The sequence below is a fragment of the Notamacropus eugenii genome, chromosome 1 (assembly GCF_028372415.1).
Source record: "Notamacropus eugenii isolate mMacEug1 chromosome 1, mMacEug1.pri_v2, whole genome shotgun sequence".
Taxonomy (NCBI): Eukaryota; Metazoa; Chordata; class Mammalia; order Diprotodontia; family Macropodidae; genus Notamacropus; species Notamacropus eugenii.
Window position 1 is genome coordinate 81,165,385 of NC_092872.1, and position 22,728 is coordinate 81,188,112.

Here is a 22,728-nt window from a genome sequence, read left to right on the forward strand (position 1 = left end):
AGGCGCTGGAGAGAGTATGAATGGGAGAGGCAGGGTGGATTAAAGTTTTGAAATCAGCAAAAACTGCCTGTGATCCATACTAGCCCTATGACTGTGCTCATAGTCACAGCCAGTGACTCAGGCAACTGTCAAGTAATGATGTGTAGTGCTGGAAGAATTTTTTACAGCAAGAGTTCCCTATACTCATTGGCTGAAAGGCACAGAGAATATGACACTACTGTACTTCCTTGCCTGACTACCAAAAAAATAAAAATTTTTTTTGACTCAGTAAGGCAAAATGTAGTGTTAAAGGGTATCTTCTCCAACAGCATACTTCTCTTTCATGTTTAAGATCAAACAAATTTCCTTGTTGGAAGCATCAGTGGTCATCAGTTGAAAGAAAAAACAGAAAGGTATGGTGCCTTTGTCACTGTCATGGAAGACAAAAGAAGAGGGAATGTGACCTAGAGATGGTCATGTTCTTCAGAAGTTCCTGTCTGCTAACATCACTATACTGACAGCATCTAACTTCATATCTAACCCCTTCTCTCCACCAACACGATGTTTACCCTACCTCAGGGCCTCATCTCTTATTGTCTAAACTTTTACCTCCTGATTTAGTTTCTAGTCTTTCCCTCTCTCCAATTCATATTCTACACAATTGCCAAATTATTACGCCTAGAATGCAAATCCAGCCACATCAGTCCCCTACTAAAAAAATCTTCAGTGGCTCCCTATCATCCCTAGGATAAACTGCAAAATCCTCAGCCTGGCATTTAAAGACCTTTACAATGTTGCTCCTGCCTTACCAGTTTTATTTGACTCTCCTTCACACACTATCCATTCTCATCAAACAGATCCACTAACTATTCCCTGTATATGACATCCAACCTCCTGCTTCGCTGACTTTACCTAGCTTTCCCCCATGGCTGGAATGCCCTCTCTTTTCATCTCTGCTTACGAGAATACCTCAGGTGCCACCTATGGCCTTTTCTAATCACCCCAATTGTAAATGCTTTCTCTGGCTTCAAATTTCCTTGTATTGTGTTTATTTGTGTGTAGATTGTATCCTCTCAGTAAAATGTAAACTTGTTTGAGGACAAGAACTGGTTTGAGTTTGTCTTTGGTGCCCAGAACCTACCACATGCCTTGTAGTTAGTAACTGCCCCAAAATGATTAATGAATTTGTCTCCTGTCACCTGTGATCTTTCTGCTACATCACATCAACCTCCCAGTTCTTCATGAAGTGTGCCCCCCTCTTTCTAGACGAGAGATAAATTCTTGGTGAAGCCTATCAGAAATGGATTTGCCTTGCTTTCTCTGTCTCGTTTTTGCCAGTTCCACCTCCACTTCTCTCCCTACAGACGACAAGAAGACTTCCAAACCTTGCCCTGGAAACAACCTCGGTGGCCCAAGTGCTCCTTCACGCAATTGACACGCCCTGTAAAGGGACAAATCCACCTGGCGTGAGAGAGAGGGAAAGTAGGTGAGGACAGCAGCCAAGTCCGGAGCGCCCAGAAATAATGTAGAGGACACAGTACTTAGCAAGTTCTAGGGAATGGGCCAAAACAAAGATAAATCAAATGCCCGATTCCGGGCCGCTCCTCACCCCACCCTAAGCTGGAACCCTCGTGAGAGCCATGGAGGGTGCTGCCCAGCCCCCCACTCTCAATTCCTGTGGCTGAGATATGACCACCAGAAAGTTGGGAGCTCGAACACCTTGCGGGGGAAGTCATATGTAAAACAGCCTCTGTTCTAACCCGACCTGATTCAGCGCCGAGCCCTAAGTCCCCTGCCTTCTAGGAGGTTCGATCCTGGGCTGCAAGGCCAACAGGGTGGATCGTTCTTGGGTTAGGGGAGTGAGCCAAAGCCTCGGTGGCAGGCGGGCCGAGCCCGGGCAGGGCCAGGGTGGAGTGGGCTGACCCGGCAGGGAGGAACGTCCCGCCAGCCCGGTCCAGAGCTCCCTTAGACAACCTTCTGGGATCCCACTGTCAGCTCCCAGCCAGAACACGGCACCCGGCTGGTCTGCGGCTCCGCGGTGCGGTGCGCTAGCCAGACAGCTAGCTCGCTCCCTGCCGGGATTCCCTCGCGTGCCCGCAGCCGGGCGCACCCACGCCCACGTCCTCCTCCATCTCCCCCGCCCCCGCGCTCCTCTCCTCCGCCTCCTCCTCCACCTCCCTCCTTCCTCCCCTTCCCGAGACAGCTGCGGAGCCGGCTAAGGTGGCAGCCTTAGGAGACCGAGCTAAGCCCGCCTGCCGCCTGCCGTCTGACCCCCGCCCGGGCGCATCCTCTCCCGACCGCCGCCGCAGCCGCCGCCGCCGCACAGGTAAGGTGGGACTCAGGCTGAAGGATACCCATCTAGACTCTGGCACCCTGGGAGCTTCCAGGGACGGCTGGGGACGGGGGCACCTAAATCCTGACGGAGGTGCGGACCCAGTCTTCCTGGAGAGAATCTATTCCCAGGGAAGCGCAGGCACCAGAGTGCAGTCAAGCGCGGGGAAGGGTGTGTGCGTCTCCGAAGGGGACCGGGACGGTGAGAAAGGCAGGGGCAAAGAACTGCGTTCTAATACCACTTCTACCCTGGATGCACCTTTGTTCCGTTCCGTGCCTCAGTTTCCCTAGCTGTGAATACTGTACAACCGCTTGCCCGACGATTTGGCCTCATGGAAGTCCTGTAAAGCTAACCAAAAGCGGGGAAACGGAGAGGGGAATGGGAATGAAAAGAGTTCTGCCCATCCGAATGTCTCATCTCTGGAAGTCTCTTAACCCAGCCAGACTGGACATCCACAAAGGCAATGGCGACGGCGGGGTGGGGTTGGTGGGTGTTTGCGGCGGGGAGGGAAGGGGGAGGGTAGAAGATTTCCATCCTGCTGAAATTTTCACCAATCCCTTTGCCCAGCTATGCTTGGAAATCAAAAGTTCTTGCATTGTCAGTAATAAAAGCCAGAGGGTAGGATACACTAGACAGCTATGAATTGGTCTAGGGTATATACTTCTGGAGATGCTTAGAAGAGTATACCGACAGACAGACAGACAGACAGACAGACACACACACACACACACACACACACACACACATATCCCAGATTGTATGTGTGTATCCCGAAACTGCAGTTCTGACTCAATGTTCTGTTCCAGTTCCTGGAATTATATGTGTTGCATATGTAGTGGATTCAATCAGGGTTGTAGATGCTAGGTATAGTTTTGACCATAATGCATATGATGCTGTGCTTTTATATCTGATTGGAATCCTATAACAAAAAACCTGAAGGGACCTGAGAGGCCATCTAGAACAAACCTCCTCCGAAAAGTACCCCAACTCCAACCCCTCACATTAATTCTTTTATTTATCCACAGAACATCCCTATGTGGGGCATTCTTTTTTTTTTTTTTTACAGAAGGATAAACTGAGACAGAAAGTTTATTATGTAAGCAGCAGAATGGGTTCTTCAGTCCCAAAATAAAAAGAGCCAAAAGGCTACTCTGGTTCAGCCATATGAGCCATCATCCAGTCTAGGATTTTGTTTGCTCTGTAAGTAGAATTCTTTGAAAGAGTAGGGTAATATAGGGGAAAGGACACCAGGATTCAGAAGACTTGGGTTATAAGCCAGTTCTGCCACTAATTATTTTTAACTTAATTTTTAAATTTATTTTTGAGTTCCAGACTCTCTCCCTCCTTCCACCCTCTTCTCCACTATTTGAGAAGTCTACCACTGCTTCTTTGTGTAACCTTGACCAAATAACTTCTCTGGGCCTTAGTTTCATTTGGAAAATGAGATTAGACTAGATGATTTATAAGGGCTCCTACATATCTAAGAAACTAGGATTCTATATGTGGTTTGTCCTTATCAAACTCTAAGGTCAGAATAGGGGATAGAGATAGGGATAGGGATAAGGGAGAGGGAGAGGGACCAGACCTGTGACTTCATTGGACAGGGACCCTGAAATTCAACAAGCCTTTATTAAACAGTTACAAAACAACAAAAGAAAAAGAGATGGCAAATAGTACGCTTCAATCTGCATTCAGACTCCACAGTTCTTTCTCTGGATATGGACAGCATTTTTTATCATGGGACTTTTCTAAGCCCTGAAGATAAAAGGAAAGACAAAAAGAAAAGGCTCAAGGAACTCACATTTTAATAGGGTAGAAAGCATGCAAACAATTCTGTACTTACAAGATATAGACAGTGTAAATCAGAGGTAATCTCAGAGGGAAGACACTAGCATTGAGGGCAACTGAGAAAAGTGTCTTCTTTTAGAAGGTGGGTCCTCAGCTGAAATTTGAATGAAGTCAGGAGGTAGATTTGGGGAAAGAGAGAATTTCAGGACAGTCAGTGAAAATATACAGTCAGGAGATAGAACATCTTGTGCAAGGAACAGCAGAGGAAGCCAGTGTCACTGCTTTGTAGACTACATGAAGAGGAGCAAAGTATAGGAAGACTGGAGGAGGAAGGCAGCGGAGTTGTAAAAAGGCTTTAAAAGACAAACCAAAGGTTTTATATTTGATCTTTGAGGTAACAAGGAACCACTGGAATTTACTGAGTAAGTGAGTGACTTGTGTTTAAGGAAAAAAATTACTTTATCGGGGGAGGAGAAGATGAATTGGTATGGTGAGGGACTTGAGGCAAGGAGACCAACCAGAAGGCTATGGCAGTTGTCTAGGTGGCAGGTGATCTGGCTCTGCATCAGGGTTGATGGTAGTTGTCAGAGAAGAGAATTGGGGCAGCTAGGTGATGCAGTAGATAGAGCACCAGTACAAGAGTTAGGAGGACCTGAGTTCAAATCTCACCTCAGATACTTGATACTCACTAACTGTATGACTTTGGGCAGTTGCTTAACCCCAGTTACCTCATCCTGGGTCATCTCCAGAGAAGTGAAGCTGGTGACCTGCACAGCCCTCCCTTACTCAAAACAAAGTCAAGCGCAAGTCATGTCATCATTTCTCTGATGGCATGGTCTTCTTTGGCAATGAAGGATGAACACACAGAGAAGGGATCAGAAGTAAAGAAATTCCACCAATGTAGGTCAGCACCTTCTCACAGCTTATAGCCTAAAAGCTAACTGCCTAGAGCATTGAGAGGTTAAGTGACTTGCCCAGGGTGATAGTCAGTATGTGCCACCTATAGGATCTGCACCCAAGACTTCCTTGTTTGAAGACTACCTCTCTCTACTCTTCTAGGATGTCCACAAGATTAAGGACATCTAACTTTACCTATTACCCCATTATGAATCTGCGGTTCATTTTTCAAAACCATTTTTACTAGTTACCTTTCAGCCTACCAACACATCATGGGAGATGAGTTCTATAAATATACCATCTCCTGGGTGAACTAGGACTGTCTTCTGTCTTAAATTTATCTGTCTCAAACTACTAGAGCTTCCTCTGCCCTAATCTTTAACCCCATTCACCTTTCTGAAGTGCCAGACCTCTCAGATTTGAGGAACAATGCATGTTCTCCATGCCCTTCTCTGCTTGTCTATAAGACTCAAAGCAAACCCAGTCTTTTCTCTCCTTCAGGTTCATATGTCCTGAAACTAAAGGAAGATGCAAAAATAAAAATATACTTAGATATATATTCAAATAATAATCAGTGCTCTTTCCAAGGACCAGCCCCACTGTTTCTGTTCTAAGGATTAATATCTTCCTTATAGGATCAAGGCTTTTAGAAAAAGGTATCTGAGCAGGTCTTTTTCTTTTTTAAAATTAATTTATTTATTTTTAGTTTTCAACATTCACTTCCATAAACTTTTGAGTTTTTAATTTTCTCTCCTTCCTCCCCCTCCCTCCTTCTCAAGCATACAATCTGATATAGGTTCCATATATACATTCGCATTAAACATATTTTCACAATAGTCAGGTTGTAAAGAAGTATTAGAACCAACGGGAGGAACCACAAGAAAAAAGAAACAAAACAACAAAAGAAAACAAGATAGCAAATAGTATTATTCAATCTGCATTTCAGATTCCATAGTTCTTTCTTTGAATATGAACAGCATTTTCTATCATGGATCTTTTGGAATTGTCTTAGATACTTGAATTACTGAGAAGAGCCAAGTCTATGAAAATTAGTAGCACAATGTGGCTGTTAACGTGTGTAATGTTCTTCTGGTCCTGTTCACTTCACTCTGCATCCGTTCATATAAGTCTTTCCAGGTTTTTCTGAAGTCTGCCTTGAGCCAGTCTTTTCAAAGAGGTTTATATAGGCATAAGGAGATGGAGTTGGGGGACTATGAAATGGGAGACTTTGAATTTCCAATTACCTTCCTTTACTCTAATTGTGCAGTCTGCTTTCTAAAAAAAAGTTTTATTTTTGTCATTTGTTTTTATACCACATTCATTCCCCCCATCATATAGCAAAGAAAGACATTTAAACAAAAAATGAATTAATCAGTCGTTAAAACTTTATTGGGTACACTTGCTATATGCTAGGAAGTATGCTAAGTGCTAGGGGTACAAAAAGAGGCAAAAAAAAGCAACGTGATCTACCAGCATATGCCATATTCCACCTCCAAAGTCCACTACCTCTTCAATGAGGATAGAAAGGTGTTGTCTTCAGCTCTCAGGACCAAGATTGAGCATTAGATTTTAACCCTAAATTCATTCATGTGCCACATTTGGTTTAACTGTTCTTCAGTTAAATTCACTTCATACATTTTTCAAGTGTTGACTATGTGCCAGGTACCATGCAACAAAACTGTAACAGTCCCTGCCTTCAAAGGAACTTATGTTCTCTTGGAGATTTGCAATCAATGGATACCAACTCTGTTTATAATTCTTTTCCTACCACCAAAAAAAAAAAAAACAAAAAAGTACAGCCTGACTTTTGCAGTAATCTTTAGGCTCAGCCCTACAATCTAATTATCTAACAGACCTTCAGTGGGTAAGTCAGTTTGCCCCAGGGCAGGGATGAATGGAACATCTAAGGCTCATTTGAAAATCTTGGTCAGCTGAGACCTGAGTTCATCCTTATGCTAGTACCATCTATAAAAAAAATATTATCCTCTGGAGTGGTTCTTTGCCTGAAAACTTAGGCTCAAAGGCTAGGGTGTTGAGGAATAGTGTTATCTTGGACAGAGAATGACACACCCCACCACATGCTAGCCAGAAAAACCTGTACTCCTGGATTGGAGAGAAGGGATGAGACTATTTAGGGAAGAGATTCACTCACATTGTCATCTTCCCAAAACATACATACATACATACAACCCTTCCCCCTTCTTTTCTTTCTCCACACATTATGTCTTAACTTTTATCTCGCTACTGGGTTTCTATGTCTGAAAGAGAATGAGACGATGACTTTGTGCAGCTGGGATCACTTAAATCCAGTTCACCCACCAGTAAAGACATCCATCACTCGGCGATGTCATTGAATCTCTTTGAACAACCACCAGGTGGGTGCAAGTAAAGGTGTGAATGTGTGATCTGCTTTGCAAGGAATAGGTTTTACATATCTGCCGCCTTTGTTTATCCTTCTGCCCTCTTATAAGCATCACTCTGCCTAGAAATAGGCCTCCTCCCCAAAATATCCCCAGGCTTATCAGCCTGACCTTATTCATTATGCCCACCCTAATTTACACCACAGAGACATTCTGGAGGGAAATATTTGGTTCTATCAAATTCCAACCTGCTGATCTTGAGAGGCTGGGGCAAGATGTGTCTCTTCCTGTATTCATTGAGATGCCCCTTGGGTTTCTAAAGATAATTGTAGTTTCTAAGTTGTTTATTTCATCTTTGTAGCCCCATCACTTTGCCTAGTGCCTTGCACTAGGCACTGCAAGCAAGAAAGCAGCAAGCTTTTATTAAACACCTATTAAGTGACCAGCACTATCCTAGGCACAAAGATAAAAAGAACTCTGATTAATTTAGCTTTTTCACCCTCTGAGATGCATCATTCTCAGTGGCCCTGTACTCTGTTTGATGAGTTCTTAGAACCTCTATTTTGAGCTCACTCAGGCCAGCCCTACCTTCACTCCTTTACTCCTCTCTTAACCATGCTCAATCCTGACTCTCCAGACTTCTCCATTCCCCTTTATTTATACATCCTGCTTTTCAGTTCCCTTTGTGTATGTTGTCTTTCCTGATTTGAGTAGAAGCTCCTTGAAAGCAAGAGCTATCTTTCTTTTTGCTATCCCCAGTACATAGCACAATCCCTGGCACATAGTAAACATTTAATACATGCTTATTGTTTGATTGAAATGGTCCCTGCCTTTCAGAAGCTTATATTCTTTAAGACATTTAGTAACTCTTGGTTGAATCTAATTCAGTTGAACTATGGGTTCATTTAATTTGTCGTTTTAATGGCACAAAAGAGTCTGGAGCCAGGAATGGTTTTAATCAGACATATCAGATGAGCTTCCTGACTGGTGTAAAACCAAGTTTCTTCACCTTTCTGCATCTTGACACTTTTCACCCCCCACAGAAAGCTAAGCCAATGGCCTTCTGGGTAACAACTATCATTTTTTAGTTTCCTATATGTAAAATGCTACTGGGTAGATAATGATAAATAAAATAAAGTCCTAGTCTTCATACATTCTCATCCAGTGGTATCAAACTCAGAAATGGGAGCCACTAACGTACATAAGGATTCCTGGGGGCTACATGTTGACTTAATTTTAAAATGTAATATTATCTATGTTTTATTGTACTTTTGCTCTTTTAGTTAAATATTTCCCAATTCCATTTTAATTTGGTTCAGTGGTACTCAAGAGTATTGTGGGCTCTGTGTTTCACATCTTGGTCTAAAAGCACATAGAAGACGTATTTAAAATAGATCATGATAAATTTTCCAATTTATCCTATAAATAGCTTATTTGTACATATTTATTTGCATAATGTCTACCCACTAGATTGTGATGTCCTCAAGGAGATACTACCTTTCTTTGTATACATAGTACCAAGTACAGTGATTGGCACATAGTAGGCATTTATAGTAGGTGCAGTATTTAATTGATTGACTGATAAATGCATAAGACTACAAAGTCCTAAGAGAGTTTCAGGAAGGAGAAATAATTTTCAGTTGTGAGGACAGGGAAGGCTTCATAAAAGAAGTGGCATTTGAACTGGGCTTTCAAGGATGGGTAAGATTTCAACAAGTCAGGAAACATTCCAAGGGGAGTAGGAGCATGAACAATGAGATAAGTGGGAAACTGAAGAGACAGTCACTGAGCCAGTTTGGCTAGGGCATAGAAGTAAGGTTAGAAAGGTAGGTTAGAGTCAGATTATGGAGGGCTTTGAATGCCAGGCTAAGGAATTTGGACTTTATTTAATAGGTAGTGGGAGCCATTAAAGGTTGTTGGTTTTTTTCAATTTTTTAAAACATGTTTATTTCAAGTTTTGAGATTTAAATTCTATCCCTCCCAACCTATCTTCCTGAGATAGTAAGCACCCAAATATAGGTTGTGCATGTGTAATTATGTAAAATATTTCCATATTAGTCATTTTGTACAAGAAGACTTGAATAAAAGAAAAAAATGAAAGAAAATGAATAATAGTATGCTTCGATCTGTACTCAATCAATATCAGTCCTTCCTTTGGAGGCTTTTCATCATTAGTCATTTGAGATCTTCTTGGATCAGTGTATTGCTGAGAATAGCTAAGTCTTTCACAGACCTTCATCAAATAATTTTAACATTACTATGTACAACCTTATCCTGGTTCCATTCACTTCACTATGCATCAGTTCATGTAAGTCTTTCCAGGTTTTTCTGAAAGCATCCTGTTGTCATTTCTTGCAGCACAATAATATTACATTACGATCATATGCTGCAGTTTGTTTAACCATTCCCCAGTTGATGAGTATCCCCTTAATTTCCAATTCTTTGCCACCACAAAAAGAGCTGCTAGAAATATTTTTGTACAAATAGGTCCTCTTACCTTTTTTGAGATGTCTTTGGAATATAGACCTAGTAGTGGTATTGCTGGATCAAAGGATATGCACAGTTTTATAGCCCTTTGGGCATAGTTCCAAATTGCTCTCCAGAATGATGGGATCAGTTCACAACTCCACCAACAGGGCATTAGTGTTCCAGTTTTCTTACATTTCCTCCAACATACAACATTTTTCTTTTTTTCGTATTAGCCAATCTGATAGGTGTGAGGTGGTACCTGAGTTGTTTTGATTTGCATTTCTCTAATCAATAGTGATTTAGAGCATTTTTTTCATATGATTGTAGATAGCTTTGATATCTTTGCTGAAAACTGTTCTCATCCTTTGGCCATTTATCATTTGGAGAACAACTTATTTTTTTTTTTTATAAATTTGACTCAGTTCTTTATGTATTTGAGAAATGAGCCTTTATCAGAGATACTTGCTGCAAAAAATTTTATCTAGTTTTCTGCTTTCCTTATAATGTTGGTTGCATTGCTTTTGTTTGTACAAAACCTTTTAAATTTTATGTAATGAAAAGTATCTATTTTACATTTTATAATGCTCTCTATACCATCTTTGGTTCTAAATTCTTCCCTTATCCATAAATCTGACAGATGAACTATTCTATACTCTCTTAATTTGCTTGTAGTATCATGCTTTAGTCACCAATCAGGAACCCATTTTGACCTTATCTTGGTATATGGTGTGAGATGTTGGTTTTTGCCACACTGTTTTTTCAGCAGTTTTTGTCAAATAATGAGTTTTTGTTCCAAAAGCTTGGACCTTTAGGTTTATCATAGACTAGATTACTATGATTGTTTACTATAATTGTAACTAATCTATTCCACTGATCCGCCACTCTATTTCTGAGCCAAATCCCAGATTGTTTTAATAATTACCACTTTATAATGCAGTTTGAGATCTGCTATGGTTCAACTACCTTCTCTGGCAATTTTTTTTGTTGATTCCTTTGATATCTTTGAACTTTTATTCTTCTCTATAAAATATTTTTTGATAGTTTTTGGTATGGCACTGAATAAATAGATTAATTTAGGTAGGGTTGTCATTTTTATTATATTGGCTAGGCCTACCCATGAGCAGTTAATGTTTTTCTAATTGCTTAGATCTGACTTTATTTGTGTGAAAAGTGTTTTATAGTTGAGTTCATATAGTTCTTGGTTTGTCTTGGCAGGTAGACTCCCAAGTATTTTATATTGGCTACAGTTATTTTAAATGGAATTTCTCTTTCTATCTCTTGCTGCTAGACTTTGTAGGTAATATACAGAAATGCTAATGATTTATGTGGATTTATTTTGTATGCTGAAACTTTTCTAAAATTGTTAATAATTTCAAATAGTTTTTTAGTTGATTCTCTAGGATTTCCTAAGTATAACATCATATCATCTGCAAAAAATGATAGTTTTGTTTCCTCATTGCCTGTTCTAATTCCTTTCATTTCTTTTTTTTCTTACTGCTATAGCTAGCATTACTAGTACAATATTAAATAATAGAGGTGATAATGGGCATCTTTGTTTTACCCCTGATTGTATTGGTAAGGCTTCTAAGCGTATGCCTGTTACAGATAATGCTTGCTGATGGTTTTAGTTAAATAGTTATCATTTTAAAGTAAGATCCATTTATTCCTATGCTCTCTGGTGCTTTTAGTTGGAATGGGTGCTGTATTTTTCAAAGGCTTTTTCTGTATCTCTTGAGAAAATCATATGATTTCTGTTGGTCTTCTTATTGATATGGTCAAAATTTTCCTAATATTGAACCAGATATGTATTCCTGGTATACATACCACCTGGTCATAGTATATGATCCTTGTAATATATTGCCATAATCTCTTTGCTAGTATTTTATTTAAAATTTTTACATCAATATTCACTAGGGAAATTGGTCTGTAATTTTCTTTCTCTATTTTGGTTCTTCCTGGTTTAGGTATCAGCACTATGTTTGTGTCATAAAAGGAATTTGATGGGACTTCACCTCTTTTTCCAGATAGTTCATATAATATCAGAATTAATTGTCCTTTAAATGTCTGATAGAATTCACTTGTGAATACATCTGGTCCTAGGGATATTTTCTTAGGACATTCATTGATGGTTTGTTCAATTTCTTTTTCTAAGATTGGGTTATTTAAGTATTTTTTTTCTTCTTCTGTTAATCTGGGTGATTTATATTTTTGTAGATATTTGTTTCATTTAGATTGTCAAATTTATTGGAATATAATTGGGCAAAATAGCTCCTAATTATTGTTTTAATTTCCTCTTCATTGTTGGTGAATTCACCTCTTTCATCGTTATACTAGTAATTCGTTTTTCTTCTTTCTTTTTTTTAAAATCAAATTAACCAATGGTTTATCTATTTTTTTCATACAACCAGCCTTTAGTTTTATTTTAGTTCAATAACTTTCTTACTTTCAATTTTATTAATCTCTCCCTTGATTTTCAGAATTTCTAATTTGATGTTTAATTGGGGGTTTTTAATTTGTTCTTCTTCTAAATTTTTTAGTTGCATACCCAATTCATTGATCTGCTTTCTCTGTATTTTATTGATGTAAGCAATTAGAGATATAAATTTTTCCCTAAGTGCCACTTTGACTGCAGCACATAAATTGTGGTATGTTGTTTCATTGTTGTCATTTTCTTAAATGAAATTATTGATTGTTTCTATGCTTCATTCTTTGACCTACTTGTTTTTTTAGGATTGGATTGCTTAACTTCCAATTAAATTTTAGTTTCTCTTTCCATTGTCCATTATTAAACGTAATTTTTATTGTTACTATCTGAAAAGGATCCATTTACTATTTCTGCTTTTTTGCATTTGGTTGTGAGATTTTTAATGTCCTAATACTTGGTTAGTTTTTGTGTAGGTGCCATGTACTGCTGAGAAAAAGGTATATTGCTTTCTAGTTCCATCCAGTTTTTCTCCAGAGATCTATCATATTGAACTTTTCCAGAATTTTATTAATCTCCTTAATTTCTTTCTTGTTTATTTTTTGGTGAGATTTTATCTAGTTAGAGGGGAAAGTTGAGGTCCCCTACTAGTGTAGTATTTTATATATAATATATTTTATTATCTTAATAATATATATTATTATATGTAATATATTTTATTATCTATTTCCTTCTATAACTCATTCAACTTCATTAGAAATTTAGACGCTATACCATTTGGTACATATATGTTTAGTATTGTTATGACTTCACTGTCTGTGGTACCTTTCAGCAAGATATAGTTTCCTTCTTTATCAATTTTAATTAGATCTATTTTTGCTTTTGCATTGTCTAAGATCATGATTGCTAGCTCTGCTTTCTTTGCTTCAGTTGAAACAAAATGGATTCTGCTCCAGCCCCTTACATTTACCCTATGTGTGTCTCTCTACTTCAAATGTTTTTCTTATAAACAATATATTATAGGATTCTGTATCCTAATCCTTTCTTCTATCTGCTTCCATTTTATAGGTGAGTTCATCCCATTCATATTTATAGTTATGATAACTGTGTGTTTCTCTTCATGCTATTTTTCACTTGTTTATCCCCCTCCCTTTTGATTTCCCTCCTCACAAGTGTTTTATTTCTGATCACCACCTTCTCCAAAGTACCCTCCCTATCAGTCCCCCCTCCCACTTCTATTATCCCACCTTTTTTTTTTTTTACTTTCTTATAGGGTAAGATAGATTTCTATATCCAACTGAGTATGTATGTTATTCCTTCTTTGAGCCAATTTTGATGAGAGTAAGGTTTAAGCTTTGCCCATTGCTATCCCCCCCCCCCCACAATCTTCCCCTCCATCATGAATCTTTTTATGTGGGAATAATTCAGTCTCCCCCCTCCTTCTTCTTCCAGTGCAATTTCCTTTCTCACCCCTTTATTCTGCTTTCCTTGATCCTTTCAAAGTCACCTTATATCCATACCCTCTGTCCACATATACTCTTTCTAATTGCTCTTATAGTAATAAAGTTAAGAGTTACAAGTATTGTCTTGTCATATAGAAATATAAATAGTTTAACCTTATTGAACTTCTTATGTTTTCTCTTTCTTGTTTTGTTTTGTTTTACCTTTTTAATCTTCCCTTGAGACTTCTGTTTGGAGGTCAAATTTTTATTCAGCTCTGGTCTTTTAATTAGAAATGCTTGAAAGTTCTCTATTTCATTAAATGTTCATTTTCTTCCCTGAAAGAGTATGTTCAGTTTTGCTGGATAGGTGACTTGGTTGTAATCCTAACTCCTTTGCCATCTGGTATATCATATTCCAAGCCCTCTGACTCTTTAATGTGGAAGCCGCTATATCCTGTGTAATACTGAGATATGTATGTGTGTGTGTGTGTGTGTATATATGCATACATATATGTATATACACACATACATATACATGCATATATATATGTATGTATGTATGATTTCTTGAAAGGTGTTCAAGCTTTTTTTTTGTTTATCATGGCTTTCAAGTAGTCCAATGATTCTTATATTATTTCTCCTGGATTTATTTTCTAGGTCAGTTGTTTTTCCAGTGAGGAATTTCACATTTTCTTCTTTTTTTTTTTTTTTACTTTTTTGATTTTGTTTTTATCATATCTTGATGTCTCATAGAGTCTTTAGTTTCCACATGTTTAATTATAATTTCTAAGGAATTATTTTCTTCAGTGAGCTTTTGTATTCTCTTCTTCATTTAGTCAATTTTATTTTTTAGGGAGTTATTTTCCTTAGTAAATTTTTGTATATTTTTCCCATGCTATTGACTCTTTTTTCATGATTTCCTTGCATTACTCTCATTTCTTTCCCCAATTTTTCTTCTACTTCTCTAATTTGCTTTTTAAAATCCTTTTTAAGGTCTTCCAGAAATTCTTTTTGGGCCTGAGACAAAATTACATTTTTCTTTGAGACTTCACATGTAGCCATTTTATTATTATCCTTTTCTAAGTTTATGCTTTGTCCTCCCTATCACCATACTAACTTTTACAGTCAAGCTCTATTTTTGTGGGGTTTTTTTGCTCATTTTTTAATGCCTTTTTTTGTGACTTGGTGTTTTCATGTGAGAGTTGGGCTCTGATCCTGCACTGTTCCCTGCTTTTTGTGCTAAATCTCTGGGTTTTACTGCTCGCTTTCACTGTGTTTCAGGGCTCAACTGCTTGCTTTCTTTAGAGCTTCCCTTTTGGCCTGTTCTGTAGGGGTGGGACCTCTCCTGGGCATGGGGTTTAGCTGTTGGCCTGCTCCGGGGGTGGAGTCTTGCTGCTAAGATGCTATGGTAATAGAGTCTTGTTCCTGATCTGTCCTAGGGGTGCGGTCCTGCTGGTTTGCTAATGGAAACAGGGTTTCCTGGTTGAAAGACCCCTGGGCGGGGTCTCAAGGTGGGGCTTGAGACTACTGGTCAACAAAGGGTTAAGGTTTACCTGGTGGCTTATGCTGGGGATGGGGTCACTAGAGTGGGACCTTGCTGTGCTGTGCTGATTGCTCACTTGCCCAAGGGGCTGCTAATTTGCAGGAAGGCAGGACCTTTCTGCTGGATTGTCACAAGTTTAGAGCCTTGCTGCAGGCCTGCTGCTATGAGGTAGGCTGCTGCTGCTACACTTGGACCTCACTCCGCTCCCATCCCAGGGAAACAGACCTTTCCTCCTGTGCTTGTAAACTGCTGTGCTGCTCCTAGATCAATTCTGAGGTGGTTTTCTAGTTGTTTGGAGGGGAATTTTGGAGGACTTCAGAGGACTTCAGTCCACCATCTTGGCACTGGAAGTTCCCTTAAAGGTTTTTAAGTAAGAAAATTACATGATCAGACTGGAGCATTATGAAGATTAATCTGTCAACTGTATATGTAATGGATTAGATAGAGGTAGTGAGACCAGTTGTGAGGCTATTCTAATAGTCCAAATGAGGGCATGAACTAAGATGACACCAATGAGAATGTAAAGAAAGAAATGGAATGAATCAACAAGACTTAGCAACTAATGTTGTGAGGAAAAAAGGAGGAGTGAAAAACAACACTAGGGTTCTGAGTTTGGGTTCCTGGGCAAATGGTGACACCAGTAGCAGAAAGAGGGATGTCACAAAGAGCAGCAAGTTTCAGAGGAAAGAGGAGCATAACTTTAGGAGCATAATTTTAAGACATGTTGAGCTTGAGGTGCCAGTTGGACATTCAGAAGAATGCACTGGAGAGATTGAAAAGCATGGTCAAGGCTGGAATTAGATGTTCTGGAGCCATAGTCATAAAGGTGAGGTTTGAAGTTGTGGAAGTGGATGGAATAACCAAGAGTAGACATCTCAAAAGAAGAGAGGAGAACAGCCTAGAGTAAAACTTGTATTAAGGGATGAGGAACAGAAGGCACCAAAGTAATGATGAGAGTGGTCCAAAAAACAAAATAAAAGTATCTTGGAATCTAAGAGAGAAGGAGGTGTCAATTAACAAAGAGTTTGAGGAAGGTAATGGCTTTGAAAAGGCCACTGGACTTGATGCTTAAGCAATCCCTAGTGATCAGTTTCAGTGGAATGGTAGGGGCAAAAACCAGATTTATCTGGGCTGAGGAGTGGGTAGATGGTGAGAAAGCAGAGGTATAGCCTACCCTTTCAAGAAACTGGCTGTGAAAGAAAGGTAAAAGGAAGAAGAGTAACTTTAAGGATAACAGGATTAAAAGAAGGGGTGAGATTTTGGTTTGGTTTTGCTTTGCTTTGTTTTAGGATAGAAGGGACCTATAGGTTGGAGAAAGGACCCAATACAGAGGAAGAGGCTGAGAAAGATCAAGGATGCAAAGGTAGGTGGATGATAGAATTACGTCCCCAAGGAGACAGGAGGACCTAGAATCAAGGCACCAGGGAAAGGGTTAACATTTGTCAAAAGGAAGGCCACCTCTTCCTCTGAGAAAATAGGGAAGGAGAAGCTTTGAGAAGGGAACATGGGAAACTGAAGAAGCCATATTTTCACTAAAAGGTAATCTAATCTATTTATTGTGAGGGAAGATTGGGAGCAGGAGGGAGGGGAATGAAAAGTTTGGAATAGGTACTGTGGGAATGTGATGAGTTCCATAAAATAGTCAATTAATAAACAGTCAGTAAAGACTAATTAAATGTTATAATCCAGGCCCTATGCTAAGAACTAAGGATGAATAAAAGAACTCCAAAGCACTGGAGAAAATTCAGCAGAGTTGTTGTAGCATGAGCTTAAAATTAATTCCATCAGTTTCCCTTCTAGCAGCTGAGTCAATAACTTTTTCCAAAAAGTACATGAATGAATGCAGACAGTCACTCATCCTAGGGAACCTGACAAACATTCATATTTCTCTTAGCAAACAGGTGTAGCTTTTCTAGCTCAGATCCCCTTATTCATAACTGTAGATTTTTTTTTCCTTTTTACTCATGGTACCACATCCTTAGCAGTGAAAACACTCTAATTCTTTCCAAATTTTTAATAAAGGTCAGATCCCCAGCATACTAGTCTAGGAAGGGACAGGAAGAAACAATGAACTCAGAGAGTCTTGCACCAAGACCTTAGCTGAAATGGGAAGGAGGTTAAGCCCAACCTAGAGGTCCCTTGAGCATTCAAGATTGGCAGGAGTGACAGAGAGCAAGCTGACCAGGGTGCTTGGGGACAGTTAAAAATATATCTGGGTCAGGACTCCTGGGGTTAGAGTTGGAGTTGGAGGTTAGGGTTAGAGTCAGTAACTCTAAATGTCCCCAACTCTACCATTGTAAGTTTATACGTGGCTTGTCCTAGCCCATACCTGCCCCTTATTTGAAACTGTACCAGCCTTCTAGTATGGGATGTTGGGGGATTTATACATAGATTTCACCTTATTCTGGGACTTCTAGGGAAAAAGAGAACATGAAGAAAACAGAAAAAAAGGACAGTTACCCCTTCCACATCACAACTTTCCCAATCACAGTTTTGATATATCGCAGGTTGGCATAAGAAATTAAATGGGAATTTTGGGGGGAGTTATGCAGAAGCCAGATGACCCATGAAAGCCAGCACACTGCACAGAGCCTATGACTAAATGCTTAACCCAAATTTTATTGTAAGGTACTATAAACACCCCATAAAAGAAAAAGAAAAAATTCAGACTTCTTTCCTGATACAAAGGGAAGGCCAAAAAATTTTATGGGGATTTTCCAGATCACAGGGGCATCATGTCCCTAATCCTCGTGATGTGGAAGAGAAAGTTGTACAGCCAGTCTCCAATATTCTTACACTTAACTATCGTGACTTTGCTGGTAACCTCATTTTGACTTTCCTATCGGCAACCACACACATTCTTGGCTATACACAGTAGAGGAAAAAATGAGAGGCAGGATGCATACAAGTTTCAGGAGAGGCTAGATCCTATTAGGTGCTTCACTGGTCTTGTTTCCCCTACCAGTGGAGCTCCCCTGTGCATTCATCACATATTTTCATTGCCTTAAATCCAAAATTTTTCATTGTAGTTATGCCGCCAAAGCATATGTGGTGAGTCCTTTGGGCTCTAAGCCCAAGTGTGCAAAGTTACTGGTGAGGCTTAGGGGGAAAATAAAGGCATCAGATAAACTTCAGGCTGGAATATCTGCAACCTTTATCAGCCCTGAGTTTGGGATTAACTAATTAACAATTCATTATACAGTACAATGCCTTACACTGCCATCTGCTACCGTGGAAGGTAAGGTTCAGGTTTAAAGATGTTTTAGTTTTATAAATTGTATTTGCTTTATAATATTTATTATACCATAGATTTCATATGTTCTTGGACAGCCTTCGAGAGATAGAAGGGCCTGTCAGACACAGCTGAACTTTTCAACAACAAAAGATTTCACGTGTTAAAAAAAGTGAATATTGTCTGAAATCAATGTTTGGCTTGGGTTTTTTTTGAGATGTTAGCACAAAAGGTCACAGAATTCTAGGAATTACTAGACAAAAAAAATGTTTTGCATGTTACCAATTTTATTTTGTGCACCCGTAAGATGGGTTATCTCATAGTTACCATTTAGGAAAAGTGCTTATTATCAGAATTAATGTTTTGTTATAAAGAATTGTGTGTAGAAAAGTATATTTTCAGCTATCTAGCAAAAGATTGCAGTTTTTGGTGATTGCAGGAACCTAACCCACTTTTCCCCATGGGTTTAATGTTATCCACATTTTATGTTTTTGACTTTCATGGCATTTTCTAGAAATATTACCCCCCCAACCCTCAAAAATTGGGAATTAACTGTATCACCAAAGTATCACCAACAAACATATCACCAAAATGTCAGGAGAATAGGGGAGCAGAGAGAAAAAGGAATCTCCTAATGTTTTGGTGGACCTCCATAGCACAAAGTGGATGAAAGAAAAAGATAAACAGGCTGGATAGACATGAGTTCCATTCAAGTCAACATACATTTATTATACACCTGCTATCTGCCAAGCATTGTGATAGGTGCTAGGAATAGATACAAAGATAATAAAAGATATAGTCATTGCTGTCAAAGAACTTACATTTAACTGGTGTCTGGGAAATAACATATACAAGGATAAGAAAACACAAAATATACACAGAGTAAATACAAAGTGATTTGGTTTCTTTCCTTCCTCAGTTATGAATGGCTTTATGTATAGGAGATAGCATTAAAGATAAGTTTTAAAAGGAAATAAGACTTCTTAGGATAGTGAGAGGGGAAAGCATTCCAGGCATGGAGGACACATTGTGCAAGTGTCCAAGAAAAAAGTACCCAAGGAAAAAATATTAATAGTGTCCTCTGGGTTTCAGCCACAAGTCTGCCAGAAATATGTTGAAATTAGAAAATGATTCTAAATGCAAGCATTTCTAGCTTGAGAGAAATGTCCAAACTGACATAGTCCCTCCAGAGTCCTTGTACATCTCCACCCCAAGACAATTTGAGGTAACGTAGGAATCTTGAAGGGGAAGAAACATAATATGTTAAAATATCATCTAGGGGTCAATGTTTCAGATCAATAATCCCTTAATGTTCTGGTAAAACTTTTTGATTCCTTCCTTGACCACTCCCCTCAAGAACTAAAAGGGTTCCTTCCTGTGACCAAAATCCTAATCCTTTTTTGAATAAAGGAGGCAGTGCCCTTAGAAGGACAGAAGCACTAACCCTTTTAGGGAATGAGGAAGGCCACCAGATCAACTAGATGAGAGGCACTTTTCCCCTCCTAAGTTAGGTTACCCAGTCATTTTGACTATTATAAATGCACAAATTAAAAATAAAGGACATAAGAAGAGAGATGCTATCTGCATCCCAAGAAAAACTGATAAATAGAAGTATGTATAGAATAATTTCACATGTATACCTATATGTGTCTAATGGAAGCCACCTCTAGGGAGGGGGTGGGGGTTAGGGAGGGAAGAAAAAAGGGAAAAAAGAAATTTACATGAGAACTTTGTGTATGTTTGGAATAGCAAGGTGTACGCAGTGTGGTAGATTTATAGTTTCATATGCAACCATCTTTTCTATTGTGCTGTTATGGAAATGCTTGTTTTCTTCCATGAATTGAAAATAAAACAAATTTTTTGAAAAAAATAAGTTAAAAAAAAGTCAAGTTAGCAACCTAAATCCACATACCTAGGACCCTTGATTTTCCTAAAGAGAAAAGCCTGGAAAAGGACTTAGCATAGATATTTCTTATTATCAGTTGAACTAAAAAAAAAAGTGGTTTTTAATATTCTTCCACAAAAGGTACAAAGTCAGGCGATGGAATGTTGTGTTTAGTAATGGTAGCCTGTAGGCCAATTTAACTGAAGCATTTCAGCCAAAAACATTCAGGAGGGGAAGCAATGTGAAATTAATCTGGAAAACTGGATTTAAAGTAGATTGTGAGGAACTTTAATAGCACACAGAAGAGTTTGTGTTTTATTCCAGAGCTATTGAAGCTTCTTTTGAGCAGGGGATCAACAGTCAGGCCAATGTTTTAAGAAAATCAATGTGGCAGCTGTGTGGTGGGATGGCTAAGAAAAAGGAAAGCAAGAAGCAAGGAGACCAGTTAAAAGGCTGCTGTAGTAGTCCAGCTGAAGGGCCCAGATGAAGGCCTGAACTAGAGTGGTGGCTGTGAGAGTAGAAAGAGGGAGACAGGTGTGACTGGTAAAGGAGAGTGGAGGGTATCTAGGGTACTTGGAAATAAGTTGGTATCTTCAAGAGGGAGAAAAGGAAGGAAGGGAGGAAGGGAGGGAGGGAGAAAAGGAAGGAAGGAAGGAAGGAAGGAAGGAAGGAAGGAAGGAAGGAAGGAAGGAAGGAAGGAAGGAAGGAAGGAAGGAAGGAAGGAAGAAGGGAGGGAGGGAGGGAGGAAGGAAGGAAGGAAGAAGGGAGGGAGGGAGGAAGGAAGGAAGAAAGAAGGGAGGGAGGGAGGGAAGGAGGAAAGGAAGGAAGGGAGGGAGGAAGGGAGGGAGGGAGGGAGGAAGGAAGGAAAGAAGGAAGGAAGAAGGGAGGGAGGGAGGGAGGAAGGAAGGAAGGAAGGCCGGCCCCGTGCTAATCCCTTAACAAATATTCCTTTATTTGATCCTCACAACAACCCTGAAAGGTAGGTGTTATTATTATCTCCATTTTATAGTTGAAGAAACTGAGGCAAGCAGGAGTTAAGTGACTTGCCCCAGGGTCACACAGCTGGGGGGGGTGTATCTGAGGCTGGATTTGAACTCAGGCCTTCCTGACTGCAGATCCAGAACTCTATCCCCTGCTGAGGGAACGTCAGCATCATTAAGATGGCTAATGTCTTTGGACCGTTAGAATGTAGCCCTTTATAAAATGTACAAAGTGTTCTCCCTCATAACAGCCCTGTGATGCAGACTGCATAGGTAATCCAATGCCCATTTTACAGATGAGGAAACTAAGACTCTGAAAAATTAAGTAATTGGATTATTAAATTAAATTATTAAATTAAGTAAAAGTCACACAGTTTGTTGATATCAGAGAAATTAAACCCAGTTATTCTAGCTGCAAGTACAACGTCCTTTCAATCATATAACACTGGCCCTACCTTAGTGGGGAAGTGGCAGCAGCTGAGGTGCTGATGGCATATCCTCCCCTAGGTATCTAAGCATCTCCATGAGGCATATCCTATTCCTGTTCCAGAGTAAGGAGCCCTATTCTGTCTATGTTGCATTTGGTGTCAAAAGAACTGGATTCAAATCCAGCCCCTACAGCTTCCTACCTATGTGACCTTGGACAAGTCTTGAACATTTATTTCTCTGGACAGTTAGACTTCATAGTCATGTGGTCCCTCCAAGCTCAAAAAGTAATTTGAGTGGCAAGAGTGGTGGTTTTGTAGTCAGGGGTCATGGGTTCAAATCCCGCCTTTATCACTTACCTGTGTGACCTTGGACAAGTCACTTAATTTCTCTGGGCCTCAGTACGTTCATATACAAAATGAGGGGGTTGGACTAGATGACTTCGAAAGTAGCTAAGGAGTGCAGTGGATAAAGCTGGTCCTGGAGTCAGGAAGATCAGTCTCAGACACCTCCTAGCTGTGTGGCCCTGAACTTTGCTGTGTTTGACCTCATTTCCTCAACTATAAAAAGGGAGCAATAACAACACCTATCTTTTAGGCTGTTGTGGTGATCAAATGAGGTAAGAATTGTAAAGCACTTAGCACAGTGGAAGGCATATAGTAGGTGCTTAATAAATGCTTCCTTCCTTCCTTCGTTCCTCCCTCCCTTCCTCCCTCCCTCCCTTCCTCCCTTCTTCCCTTCCTTCCTTCCTTCCTTCTCTAGATCTATAATCCTATGAATTCAGTATTAAAGAGGCTGACTCAGTATTTCCTCCCTGGGCATCCTGTCTTGTCCAGTGGGTGTGGCTCAGATTTATCCCTGACAGTAAGCCCTCCCTCTCTTACACAGGCCTCTTGGCCTGACCTATCCCACACTAATTCAAGGACTCAACCAGAATTGTGCCAGCCTCCCACTTTAAGAGGTTGGAGGGTTC

General features: G+C 39.7%; 1 protein-coding gene across 1 annotated transcript in view; it reads left to right on the forward strand.

Moving 5' to 3' along the window:
* The first annotated feature begins 1,427 nt into the window (after positions 1-1,427).
* SCNN1B (sodium channel epithelial 1 subunit beta) overlaps positions 1,428-22,728 on the forward strand; it is an 85,921-nt gene continuing 64,620 nt past the window's right edge. Inside the window, exon 1 of the mRNA XM_072607249.1 lies at positions 1,428-2,305. The gene's annotated coding sequence lies outside the window, so the exon portion shown is untranslated. The remainder of the gene's footprint in view (positions 2,306-22,728) is intronic.